Here is a 14,339-nt window from a genome sequence, read left to right as displayed (position 1 = left end):
TGGGAGAAGTTTTACAGTTTTTTTAATATTTTCTTTCTTGAGCAGAATCAACAGAGTGAGAAAATAAAAGGAAATTATATCTGCCAAAGCAAAAGCCCAAGAATTAAGTAAATGAAATTAATGAGGTAAGGAAGGCAAAATAGGAATCACTATGGAAACACTAAGGATTATATCTACATCTTTCCTTTTCTAAGTGAGGACATCATGGTAACTCATCTTCCTGTCCCTGAGCTCTGAAATGACTCTATTACATTGATCTCTGGAAGACTGAATAATGAGTGGATTGTTAAGAATTTTGAAGAAAGCGAAGAAAGCACAGTGCAGTTTTTTCTTATTTCTGCTTCTTGTAGAATTAAAATGAAGTTCTACAAAAATTGTTCTGCAGCAAAGTCAGCAAAAAAAAATTTGAGTATTTAACTTCATTCTTGAATACTTATTAATTCAAGAAGTGTTTACTGAGTGCCCCCTATATGCCAGGTGCAGTTTTAGGTAACTAGAGCTAGAAACATAGATCAAAAGTAAGTCCTTTCTCCCATAGGACTCACAGTCTAGTGAGAAGACAGCCAGTAACAAAGCAAACAAATGTATACTAAAACCCCTAGTAGAGAGAAATGCTTTGAGAATTAAAGTAAGCAAAGGCATTGGTAAGTGGGGGAAGAGTGTGGAGAGGTGTGTTGCTTTTCCAAGGAATTGATACTTGGAGAATCTTGGTTTAAGAGCCCATTTAACTGTCCTAGTCTTTATTTTTTATAGTTACCATTTGACTCACATAGATTTCTGTTTGGGGAATTATTTTTTTTTGCAAATTTATTTTATTATACATATAAGAATTGGGGTGTAGGCTGGAGGCGAAGGGAGGAGGGAAGATTCACCAGAGAGAGAAGTGGAGAGCAGAACAGGTGGATTGACTGAAATACACTGCTGAGGGGAGCAGTGAGTGAGAGAGAAGAGGTCTGCTGTGCCATGTGGGTCAGCTCCCTGGTCAGGGACTGAACACAGGCCACCGTGGCTGCCCATAGCTTCATACTGCTGAGACTTAATCCTTTGCACCACTAGGGAGGCCCTGACTCACATAGATTTATATATATATATATATATATATATAAAATAAATAAAATAGTTTATTTTTACATCATTTTGTGCATTTTTCCATCTCGTTTGCAATCCCCTTGGGCTTCCCATCACCAAATCACCCATGTGCCATCACCATAGCTCAGTGCATTTCCCTCCCACCACTGTTTTTGATCCCATTCCCCGCTCCACCCCCACAAAATGTCTCTGGTATATAGCTGTTCATCATTATCATTATTTTCTTGCCTGTTCCATTATATTCCTGCTATGAGAGAAACCATCCGATGTTTTTCCTTTTCTTTTGGCTTATTTCACGATGCATGATCTTTTCCAGCTCCATCCATGACGTGTTTTTTTTTTTTGGGTGCTGAGTAATATTCCATTGTGTATATGAACCACATCTTTTTAAATATTTTTTTTAAAGATTTATTTATTTATGCGTACAACTGGGGTACAGGCCAGAGGTGCAGGGGCGGCGAGAGGCTTCACCAGAGACAGAGTAGGGAGCAGAACAGGCAGATCAACAAAGTACACTGCTGAGGGGAGCAGCGGGCGGGTCAGGAGAGGTCTGCCATGCCATGTGTTCACCTCCGGGGCAGGCAGGAATCGAACTCATGCGGAAGTGCCTTTTAGCTTCTCAGTGCTGTGCTTTAACCCGCTGCGCCACCGGGGAGGGCCCTGAACCACATCTTTTTAATCCAGTCATCCATTTTTGGGCATTTGGGCTGTTTCCATGTCTTTCCAATTGTGAATAAAACAGCAATAAACATGGAGGTGCAGTTATCTTTTTGAATAGTGTTTTTGTGTCTTTTGGGTAGATACCTAGGTGACCTACATAGGTTTTAAGCAGACTTCAGTAAAATATGTGCAGGTATTCTTATTTTTTGGTTTAAGGAATTATTTGATTCAGAGAGAACTCAGTGATTGGCACATAACTGGCATTTAACAAAAATTGTAATGTTTTCTATTGAACGTAAGATATTTCTATAAATATCTAAGAAAAACATTTGCCTTCCATAAGTCATACAGGCTGAATTCTTGGTTGGTAGGAAAGGAGGATGTGAAAGAGAATAAGTAACCTTCAGATTACTTTTTAAAATGTCTTTTGTTCTCTTTTTAATGTCATAATTCCTGGGATCTTGAAAATGTTTCTGGAATCCAGAATCTAGAGTGGATATAGCAAAGTGGTTTCTCACTGTTGCTTATGTAACCATCTTTTGCTAGATGAGGGTGGCATTGGGATAATGAAGGATTTTCAGGCTAAGAGTTCTTGAGTGATTGCTGACATTTTTCTACCTGTGCAATATTCTTGATCTTGTTTTAAAAGGGCATACTATATTTTGCAAATTTTCTCACTTTCATACAAAAGAATTTCATTGGGAATTTTTTTTTCTTATCTAATTGTTCAGTTATACACTTTAAAAACAGGATCAGTTTTAGCAAGAGAAAGGGTGTACCTAGAGGATAGTAAACTTTGTGCATCTCTGCTAGGAATGAGGTGGTTAAGTGACACCAACATAATGGACTAGTATAACATCTAACTTGGAGAAAATGTACTGTCTGACTGCTCCATAAGTAGCTATTTTCTAATATTACGAAGGGGGGGGTGCAGCTTTATTGAGATATAATTCATATCCTACACTCTTTGAAAGTATACAATTTAATAATTTTAGTTCATTTTCAGTGTTGTGCAGCCATTACCTCTGTATATCAGAACATTTCATTATCCCAGAAAGAAACCAGTATTCATTAACTATCATTCCACGTCCTCCTCATTTTCAGTCCCTACTGACATATTTTACTTAGTATAGCATTTTTTAGGTTGATCCATGTTGCAGCATAGTTCAAGCACTCGACTCCTATTATTGAGTGATATTTGTTATATGATATACAGTGAAAGCCCTCATTATTTACATATTTATGTATTTGTGAATTTGCCTGTTTGCCAAATCAATACTCGGTGATTATTTTGTGAACAGAAGTGGAGCAGTGAAAGTTTTGAATTGGCTAACACACTCATATTCCCAGTTAACATCCATTAAGGGTACCTTCTGCCTTCTTGACACAGCTCTTTACTGTAAAGAAATTCTTTCCATAGTTTAACTAACAGTACCATATTTTTTCATATTTTGTTCTCTTTTTGTTGGCCCCCAAGTATAGTGCTAAAGTAGAAGAAGGCTGCAGTGTGCTTTAAGGAGAATGTGTATTAGCTTTATTCTGGCATGAGTCATAGTGTAGTAGGCCATGCATTCAATGTTAGTGATATATCATTATATGTGCATAGCAACAAAGATGGCTTTAAACAAAAATACATAAAACAGGGCTTTGTGTTGACCTATTGATGAAAATATTGTAAATAGAGGTTTAAAGGAATTTAATCCAAGTAGTTACTGGAGCATTGGTTCAGTATTCGAGTTCAATGTTGTGGCAACTTAATGGAACATAGCTACCATGAATAATGTGCAATCCAGCATTTCCTTCTATCAGTTAAGGATATTTAGCTTGTTTCCACTTTTGGGCTATTATGGATAATGCTGCTACAAACTAAAATCTGCTGTTTAATTTTTTATATAGACATACATTTCAATTTTCTTAGAAATATATATTCTAAGTGGAATTACTATGTTATGTAATAAATCATTGTCCAATCTTTTGAGGAACTGCCAGATATTTTCGAAAGTGACTACATCTCTTTATAATCCCACCACAAACAATGTATGAAGGTTCTAGTTTCTTTATATCCTCACCAATACTTGTATTTTCTGTCTTTTTAATTATAGCCTACCTATAATTAAATGGGTAGGAGGTGGTATCACAGTGTGGGTGTTTAAATTTTTTAAAAAGATTTACTTTTATTTATGCACACATAAATAAAACTGGGGTGTAGGCCAGAGGTGCCAGGGTTAGAAGATTCAACACAGAGTGGGGAGCCAGAACAAACAATTCTACTGAAATACACTGCTTAGGGGAGCATTGGGTGAGACAGGAGAGGTCTGCCATGCCATGTGGATCAACTCCCTGGTTGGGGATTGAACTCATGCTGCAGTGGCTGTGGATAGCTTCATAGTGCTGTGCTTTAACCGATTGTGCCACCAGGGAGGGCCCTAAACCTTAAAAAGTGCCCTTTGGGTCACATTGATGCAATTGTTATACACTGTTTAATTTGTATGTGTTTTATAAGTTTCCTGTTTATTAAGTTTTCCTTCTCTTGAGTTCTAGGTAGTGTGATTTGTCCAAATTTCAAAAATCAAAATGATATTTTAAAAAAAGGTATATCTAGCATGTTTTTTCATGAGAAGCAGAATACTAGAAATTTTGCTTGAAGCAATTTTCTAGATCCTAAAAACTTGCTCTGTTATGAGAGGTATACTGCATATTCATACAAGTAATCAAGTGAGGCAGGTTAAGGTGAGGACATCTGAATGGAATAGATGAGATGATCAGTAAAGATTGCATGTGGAAGAAAGCAGTGAAACTTAAAAATAATATAATAATAATGAAGATAGAGATTCAGACATGAGCTAGGCATTAGTTCTAGGTTCAAGAGAGAATTAAATAAAAGGGTAGGAAAGCACAAGATATACTTATAAAATGTCAGATAATCTCATTTATGTTAGAATGCATCTCACATACTGTTATTGTCTGTCCTCATCTTGTTTCTGAGGATTTTGGAGACTTTTTTTTTTTTTGCTTTGGATCATTGCCCCACTGGTAAGAAAAAAATAATTCATCTGTTGCAATTCCACATTTGAAACTACTTCGTTCTGATTCCTTATCCTTGGACCCTCCTAATAATTTCTGTGGTCACATGGGTCTGATCTGTTCCTGTGCTAAACGAAAGCACACAATCACAAAACTGTGTGGGCATAAATGAGAGGCATATGGGAATGGTGTAAGAGGAACTCTAGGAGTCTTCATATGCCTGGGTGGGCGAACTAAACTAATAGCTCCCAGCAGTTCTTCTGAATCAGACATTGTGGAGCCAAGAGTCTAGCATTTGGAATTCCATTGCCTGTGCAAAGGGTCTGTCTTTTATCCTCCAAACTACCATTTGTTAAACAGCTAATGATCCAGTGGACCTGTTGACAACAAAGGAGGAAGGCTGGCAAAGATCAAGTTAAAAGGAAAAGGCAAAAAGTTCAAAGTTAGGAAAGTAAGAACAAGAAGTTTTAATCAAATCTCCACCTACTCCTTATTATCATTTTTAACCAATGTATTGTGGAGAATTTTCAACATACACAAAGTAGATCGAATAATATAACAAATCCCCCATATATAACTAATATAACTAACCTACCAGCCTCAATAATGTAGCAGTTACCATACTTAATGGAGGGAAATCAGAACTCTCTCGAGCATTGCTTGAGTTTGGTCTCCAGACTTCTTTAGGTCTTGTCACCTTTGGCCTGATGCCAAACTCCCTTTCCCTGGCTTAGTACCTACTGTGTACATAATACTTTAGTTTTTTGTGATGAGTAGGACATTATTTAACGTCTAGTAGCTTGAAGAACTAAGTGCCATTCGTGTTCAAATATAGTTAAGGACAGAAAACTATAATTCTCTTAGCGAAGAGTGGATTTAAAGAAGGCTTATATTAAGAACATGGCATGTGAGTTTATGGCATAAGAGTGGAGCAAAGGGGTAGGGAATGGACCCATGGTGAGCTAGCAGTGGGAGCATCTATTAGCTCTTTTTCCTGGACTATTTATTTAGAATATGACATTTTCATTACATTTATAACGAATATCTTTGGATGAGGGTTTCTTAATTTAGAAATAGAAGCAATAAAGAGTTTCAGATATTTTCTGTTAAATTGTGTCCTTGAATGCTTTTTATCAAGATAAACTGTACAAGGTGTGTTAAATTCTTTTGAAAAATACCAGTTAAGAGCAAAGTTTGATTGTCTGGACAGGACCTCAGAGAGGATGTAGATTTGGTCTGGATCTCTTTTTTCAATTGTATTTATTCAGTTATGAAATAAGCCAGGAAAGCAGTCTGACTTGCATTTTAAAGAGCTGACAGGCCAAAGGAAATGCACATAAACAATGTGTATAAATTAGTGAATGATCTGTTGAGTTATTAACATGGTATCTTCCTTTGCCTTGTGTGTTTTTGCTGTTGCTCAAGAAGTGATTCCTCCTCGTGTTTCTGAGACCCATGTTTCTCAGTCCCTATCAGTGAGTGATGTTTGGGTTGTTCATTGTCTTCTTATATCCTGCTGTTTCAAACTGTGTGGAATCCTCAGGGATGATTCTTACTGCTCCTGAACAGGGTTTCTTGTAAGACTTACATTTTTTCCTTAGATGTACTTTGTTCCTTAGATGTTCTATCACTTTTTAAGAAATTGAGACATAAAGGACACACAGTATGTTTAAAGTTTACAACTTGATAGGTTTTCACATAGTTATACCTGTGAAATAATTAACACAATCAAGATAGTAAATATATCAATCACTCCCAAAAGGTTCCTTCCCTTTGTAATCTCTCCCACTCATGTTCCCTCCTGCCCTGTCTCCTACACCTGTTTTTACTAACTATAAAGTATTTTTTCAGAATTTTGTGTATATCATGCATTTTTGTTTTATATATAAATTCAGTCATACTGTAAAGATTCTTCTTCCTTCATCTGACTTTTTCTCAGCATAACTATTTTTACTGTTGAGGTATTCCATTTTATGGATATATCACATTTGTTTATATATAATTTGCCTCTTGATAGATGCTTGAGTTGTTTCCACTTCTTGAGTACCTTTGTTTTATTTATGCCTTTACTTTTTCTATTTATACAAATAAAGCTACCTTTATACATAAAGAAAAATGACAAGACTGAATTATGTGGTAGATGTATAACTAATTTTGAAAATTGCCCAACTTTTTCTAAAATACTTTCTTCTTATTTGGAATACGATTCTTTTGAAGATCTTTTTATTAGGTGCTGAAATAATTAGTTGATTCTATAGTTGAATTAGAAGCAGTAGAACACAGTAATCTGTAAAATTTGGTGACTTTTTGTGAAAGAGAGAGTCATGTGATTATTAAAGAGATTGATTAAAAGGTTGAATTTCACATTTTGGTATAGAGTGGCTACAGATTGGCTTATTTATCTTTATTAGATTATACCTTAGGTCCATAGAAGTGACTTGAAACCAGTGACTTATGTAACTGAACAAGCAAAGAGAAATAGTGTCCTTAGATCTAGGCCTTCCTAGCACTGAAGATGAGTTTCTGCTTCTGCCCATTGCTCAAGCAGAGACTTGATTGTGGTCTGTAGGCTGATGTTCAGCTCTGATTTGTCCCTGCAGGAAACCATTTTTTTAACCTTAGTCGTTTCCATGTCCCTTGATTATAGGTGTATTTCTCCCTGCTCATCTGAACTCAAAACCTATCTTTTCCACAAAACCTGTATTATTTTTTGCCTATCTGTGGGAGACCTTTCCTGTCCTCTTTGGTACAGAATCTGAGTAGCATCTTGACTTCTCCCCTCCTGGTCCAAATCACCGACATCACTGGTCTGTATTACTGGAGTTACATGCTACTTCCCTGCTTCCATTTTTGTTTCACCATCTGTTTTGAGCATAGCAGCCAATTTAGTCAGGTCTTGTAAATTCTCCTCTTAGAACCCTGTTAATGACTCCCATTTTACTCAAAATAAAAGTTTTTTCAATGACCTTCAGACTCTGTGATCTCTCTCAACTCCCAGTTTGACATCCCTGATCTCATATACTACTTTCTTAGCTTCACCCACATAGACTTTATAGTTTCTTGAATAACCTATTCCTTGTCTTGTGTCAGGACCTTTACTTAGCCTGCACTTTCACCACTGTGTTTTTCCCATCGCTCCTTTACCTGTTTATCACCACCTAACATATCCATATTTTATTTACTTTGCTTATTCTGTCTTTTGTTACTAGAATGTACATTATGAATGTGTCTCCATTGCCTTGAACATTGTCAGGTACTAGGTAAGTACTCAGTATTTGTTGAATGAAAGAATAGAATAGCATGAAATGAAATGGAAAGGAGTGGGTGAGGTAGGCTGGGGAGGGGAGGCGGTGGAGAGAACAGGAAAGGAGAAGAGAAGAGACAAGTGGTCTGCTGCCAAGAAGTTTACACTTTATGGTTTGCTTTCTCCAAATGAAGTTATCCATAGTTTTTGTTTGGCTTAAATACATATAATTAAAAATCTTTATGAAATAACAGGCATTTAAACTTTGGGAAACATTATTTCTTGAGAAAAATGCTCTTTTTAGTTTTACTTTGAATCAGATAAAATCTGTAACATATTACAATAGAGAAAAGTCCTGTACAGAAGAAGGTGATGACAATGGTTGAAAAGTACTGTTAGGTCATTTTGAATCTTAATTTGTTGCTATGGAGCAAAGTGTTCTATTTCCTTGGAAATTCTTTGACTTATAAGTGGAATTCACCAACCAAATGATTTTAGTTTTCACTGTGGTACTTTTTTATTGAGAAATGATTGACATGTGAGATTGGATGTGAGGTTTTAGGAGTACAGCTTAGTAAATTGCTATTTGACATTCACAATGGCAATATGATTATCGCAGTAATTCATGTTTCTTTATCCTTTTGCAATCTAAGTAGAAAAAAAATAAAGTCCTAAATTTCATGTAAATCCAAAGTTCTGTACAGAAAATCAAATATGGAAGGCTTTTGAATAAATATCCAATATTGAAGCAAATGTAAATAGTACATAGTATACTGATGCCAGTGAGGAAATATGATTAGACTTAGAAAATAAATAAATCGTTAACATAATCTTCCATGTGCCAGTTTAAATAATGAAAGCATTAATGTTGGAGAATGTTTTGTTAGATGTCCTGCATGGCCTTTGTGTTCTGTGAAAACCTACCCTGTAGTAGACACTTAATAATTAGGACTGGATTTTCTGCATCTTAAGAAAGGAGGTATTTACTCATAAAACTTCAGTGGGACCACTAATTATCTTGTCTTTGAATGACTGAACACTTTTCTTTCTCCTAAATATTTTCAATTATTTCATGATAGAACATTTATGTGGTGGTTTTGCAATATTTTTTAAAATTAGGTTAAACAGTAGAAGAATTAAAGACTTGACCTTAACAACCATATCCTAAAAATTAAAGAAAAAAATGTTTCAGTTGATGTAAATTTTTAATTTCTTTTTGTTTACTCTGATTTTATTTTATCTCACATGGCCTTTCTGAATATATTTTCTTTGCAATTAAAAGTTTACCACTTGTAATAGCAGAAAAAATAAGTTTACATTCCTCTCTGTTTCAGAGCTAGAATTTGTTAAAAATGTGAAATACAAGACCTTATTAAAAGAATTTTTAGATAAAATGGTGAAAGTAAACTTTTCTATGAAAATAAAAAGGAATAATTGGGATAAAGAAAATATAGGGTTTTGCAGACGAATGTATAAATTGTATATGTCTATAGGTTGATTCTCTAGGTTTATAAAAACAGTGAACTATTACTAACCATAATATTTCATTCCTCCAAAACAGATGTTGACTGTGTGTGCTTGAAATACTTAATGGTTTAATTTTTAGTCTCATATTCCCTATTCAGTCAAAACAGGTAATAAAAAAGCTGCTTTGCAGAAAGTTATCTTAGATGTATATAAAAATCTGTTTGGGCCTTTCTGCTTTTTTGAATGAAGGATTCAGCAAAACCATTTGTAAAAATCTCTCTGAAATAAATATTATCCTCCACTACATTTGTTTCAAGTTTTTTAGCAAACACTTTCCTGGAGTGTAAGAAAAAATAATCCCAAGATAAAACCTGGGAAATTTGCAAGGAAAGTAGTAGTATCTCTAGGTTGTTCTGGTTATGAATGTGCCGTCTTGTGATTTTTTTATTTATGAAATATTTCCCTTTTTTATATATATGTATATAATAGTTTATTTTTACATAATTTTGTGCATTTTTCCATCTCAGTTGTAATCCCCTTGGGCTTCCCATCACCAAATCACCTGTGTGCCATCACCATAGTCCAGTGCATTTCCCTCCCCCCACTGTTTTTTATCCCATTCCCCACTCCACCCCCACAAAATATCTCTGGTATATAGCTGTTCATCATTATCATTATTTTCTCGCCTGTTCATATTCCATTGTGTATATGAACCACATCTTTTTAATCTAGTCATCCATTTTTGGGCATTTGGACTGTTTCCATGTCTTTCCAATTGTGAATAAAGCAGCAATAAACATGGGGGTGCAGGTAACTTTTTGAATAGTGTTTTTGTGTCTTTTGGGTAGATACCTAGGAGTGGGATTTCTGGGTCATAGGGAAGCTCCATGTTTAGCAGTTTGAGGAACCTCCAAACAGTTTTCCATAGTGGTTGTACTAGTTTGCATTCTCTCCAGCAGTGCAGGAGAGTTCCTTTTTCTCCACATCCTCGCCAACATTTGTTGTTGCTAGTTGTTTGAAGATGTGCCATTCTCAATGGGGTGAGGTGGTACCTCATTGTGGTTTTAATTTGCATCTCCCTTATTACAAGTGGCCATCTTGTGATTTTTAATATTCATCTGTAGGTTCACTTTTAAGGTTTTCAGACTTTAATTTTTTCTGAGTAATAGATAAGTTTTAGCAGTAGGTATAGAACTTATATTTTAGGCTTTTCAATCTCCTATTTTCTGTATATTCAAAGTAAATTCTCTTGGACTTAGGAATGAACTGAAAAAGAAAATAAACTGTGAGATTAATAGAAGAAAATATAGGCCCTCCCTGGTGGTGCATCGGGTTAAGGCGCAGCACGACAAGCTAGCCACAGCCACTTCAGTGGAAGTTCCATCCCCAGCCCTGGAGGTAAACCACATGGTGCAGCAGACCTCTCCTGTCTCACCCGCTGCTCTCCTCAGCAGTGTACTTCATCAGTCAGCCTGTTCTGCACCCCACTCTGACCATGGTGAATCCTCTCACTGCCCCTACACCTCTGAACTGAACACCAGTTCTTTTTTTTTTTTTTTAATGAAGAAGAAGAAAATACAGATATGTTTTTATAATCTTCTAATTTTGACATCGAAATCAGACAAGCTATAATAAAAGTATAAATCTTCTTAAAATGATCTAGAGAAATTACCATTTAAAAGAAATTCACTAAGGTGGAATAAGGAGCTTGGCAAATCTTCTCCCCCAAAAAGCACATAAAACAGAACAGAATTGTTAAAAGCATTCATTTTAAACTTGTACTGTTCTAGTAGCATTACTCAGTAATCAAAAATTGGAAACAATCCAACTGTCCATCTGCTGGTGAATAAACACAATGTGGGTCTATCTATATCAGTAGAATACTACTCAACAATTAAAAGGAAGTCATACTGATACCATAATACAAATGAACCTTAGAAATCTTACCCTAAGCTAAAGAAGTCAGACACAAAAGACAATATATTATATGAACAGGAATGGCAAACTGATAGAGACAGGGTGAAGACTAGTAGTTTCCTGGGACTGTGGATATAAATGGAATTTCCTATAAATGGAGATACTGGATCTTTTGGGGTGATGGAATGTCCAGAAGTGAAAATGTAATAGTTGTACATACAACTCTATAAATTTACTCTAAAAATTATTGAATTGTACATTTAAAGTGAATAAATTTTGCATTATTTCTTAAATGTTAAACTTATTTTTTAAATGTTAGGGATACACACACACACACTTCTATATAATGGACCGAGTGCATCACATTTCTACAGATGACATTTACCTAGATAGCTACTGTTTTAGTTTTGTTCTGAGAGATTAGGCCAGCAGGAGACAGAAGTTTCTCCTGGTTCATGTTATAACCTTTGGCACATCAGTGACACCAACCTTACTTGTTTTTAAAATTAAAATAGAGTTCAATAAATACCTGGCTTGAAATTTTATAGGAATATGGACATTCAGTTGTATTATCCATATAAAGTCTCCTGAGAGATAATAAAAGCTATATATTCTTATAACTTGACAAGTATATTATTTTACATTATCCTGAGATACAGGAATTTAGTCAAGAATGCTTCATTGGTGGTGGTATGTTTCTTTTCCTTTCTTTTTTGAGATTATTTAATCCAGTCATCCAGTATTTATAGCCCTGGGGCAAGAATAGGGTTTTTGTTGTTTTTTTTTTTTTTCATCATTTTTCATTTTATATAGTTTTTCATCGTAGTTGTAATCCCTGTGGATTTTGCGCCACCAATTCACCCGTGTGCCATCACTATAGTCCCATGTGCTCATCCCACCCCAGTTAAATGTCTCTGGTTTATAGTTGTTTGTTGATTTTCGTTATAAGCCAGAAAAAGAAAAATACCGGATGGTTTCACTCATCGCAGGAGTGTAAGGGATCAGAAGGAAAAAAATGGTAATTGTAACAAAGTAAAAATGAAAATCAACAAACTATAAACCCATGTATAGTTTTATTAGGAAGGACATTAATGTGCATATAGTATTCATTTAATATCAATGATAATTGATGATCATTCTCTAGACTACATTTTGGATTTGTAAAATGATATTGAAAGTATAAAATTTTTTCATTTTTGCTTTTTTTCAGTTTGCTTCGATAAGGATTAATTTTCACCAACAATTTATTACCTAGAGGTTCATATAGGAATACAGGTAAAATGCTTGATTCACTAGTGTCAGAATAATGAACTGATTCCTAGTATCCTCAAAAAGACCAGCTTTTAAATTACCATTCTACAGTTAATGTATTTAAATATTTTCCTTTGTTTTATTCTATTGGAGTTATTATTTTTAATTGATGCTCAAATTATCCCATCTTAGCAGGAATGTCTTCAAGTTGGCTTCTTAGTCTCTTGGACACAAGTCTATAAGTAATGTTTGCTGATAGTTTAGTTACTTTTTTTTTGAAGCTCTAGAGTAAGAACTGAGATTGAAAATTTCTAACAGGTGTCTTTTTCTTTTTTAAAATTACTTGTTTAGTGATATGACAAATTTTGTATATTTCCTGCTCCTCTCCACCTCCTACCATATCTGGAGCCAACATTTTTTTTTTTTTTTTAGTAACCCTGCTTTTCCTTTTAGTGGGAAATGGTGGTTAAGTTCTATAATGCAAGTGCTAAGATTAAAAGAACCATTGTCCTCTTTTTTAGGTAATAGTTACCCTTTTGTGCAGTTCTTACGGGTTAGAACTGCAAAGTGACTTAGCTGGATGATAGTGGTTTGGTATGGAGAAAGCTGATGTTGTCATTGGCCAGAGATCTCAGTTCCTCACTCATCTGGATCTCTTCTTAAGGCCACTTGGGTGCTTTCATGACATGATAGCTTTGCTTTGGCCTGAGTCAGAAATCCAGTTGCATCTTTTGATTCATTTTCCTCCTAGACAATAATTGCGTATATTGCTCTGGCTGTGGATCCAGGCTACCTGGTAGCAATACTGGGTGGGTGAAATGACAAAGTTACTTAACTGTTGCATGTCTTACTTTATTTACCTACCATGTTGAAATGGAGTCCCTATAACACAGGGCTTTTATGAAGATTTAAGCAGTTAGAACAGTCTTTTCACCTATTGAGCGCTTAGCCTGCTGCTGCTGTTATTAATATCACCACCACTGGGATGAACAACTGAAACTTAGTAAGTTGCCCTTAACAGAAATAATTTTCCTTTCTATTTGCCAAAATTTGCCATGAGGCAAAAAATTATTTACAGATTCCAGATATTACAGGTATGATAGAAAATTGAGAGTTAAAGAATTATAACCACATCTATTTAATATGTATATGGAGGATCTTTTTTTTTCCTAAGCTATTCATGTAAATTTTAGTGCAGGATATCTGTCCTCATTAGGTGACCCAGGAAACATACAATCCCCTCCACTCTCCTCCTCGTTTGTAAAGTTATTATTTTACGATATAGGAACTTCCTTCACTGGAGGTTACAAGCAAACAAGAAGGAAAACAAATACAGGCTGGTCCAGTGGACCCTTTACCTACCCAGTTTACCCCAGTGATAACATCTTGTATAACAGCGTACAGTGTCAGTTTTCAATAAGTTTCATTTAGCAGAAGTTGTCTGAGCAGCTATTATATGCCAGATATTTGGGGGAGTATATGCGATTAAACTCTGACCTTGAGCAGTTCAGTCTTCTCTGGGTTCTCTTTGTTTATATATTCTGAAATGATTTTTACTTTTATTCTTCTTTGTGAAACAGCACTTCCTTTAATGTAAAACATTCTACTGTTTATCACATTCATATTTGCTTTATTTTTAAATAGTTTTTGCCTTGTGTCCCCATTTTTCATTTATAATCTTTTATAG

The 14,339-nt window shown here is 35.1% G+C and overlaps 1 protein-coding gene across 2 annotated transcripts in view; it reads left to right on the top strand.

Annotated features, from left to right (window-relative positions):
• Window positions 1-14,339, top strand: part of CBFA2T2 (core-binding factor, runt domain, alpha subunit 2; translocated to, 2) — a 92,778-nt gene that overhangs the window by 13,291 nt on the left and 65,148 nt on the right. The gene's annotated exons all lie outside the window — the stretch shown is intronic.

Source organism: Condylura cristata, unplaced genomic scaffold (genome assembly GCF_000260355.1).
Source record: "Condylura cristata isolate star-nosed mole 26May11 unplaced genomic scaffold, ConCri1.0 scaffold00022, whole genome shotgun sequence".
NCBI classification, from domain to species: domain Eukaryota; kingdom Metazoa; phylum Chordata; class Mammalia; order Eulipotyphla; family Talpidae; genus Condylura; species Condylura cristata.
Note: the sequence above shows the minus strand (reverse complement) of the source record. Positions and strands in the feature narration are given on the sequence as shown.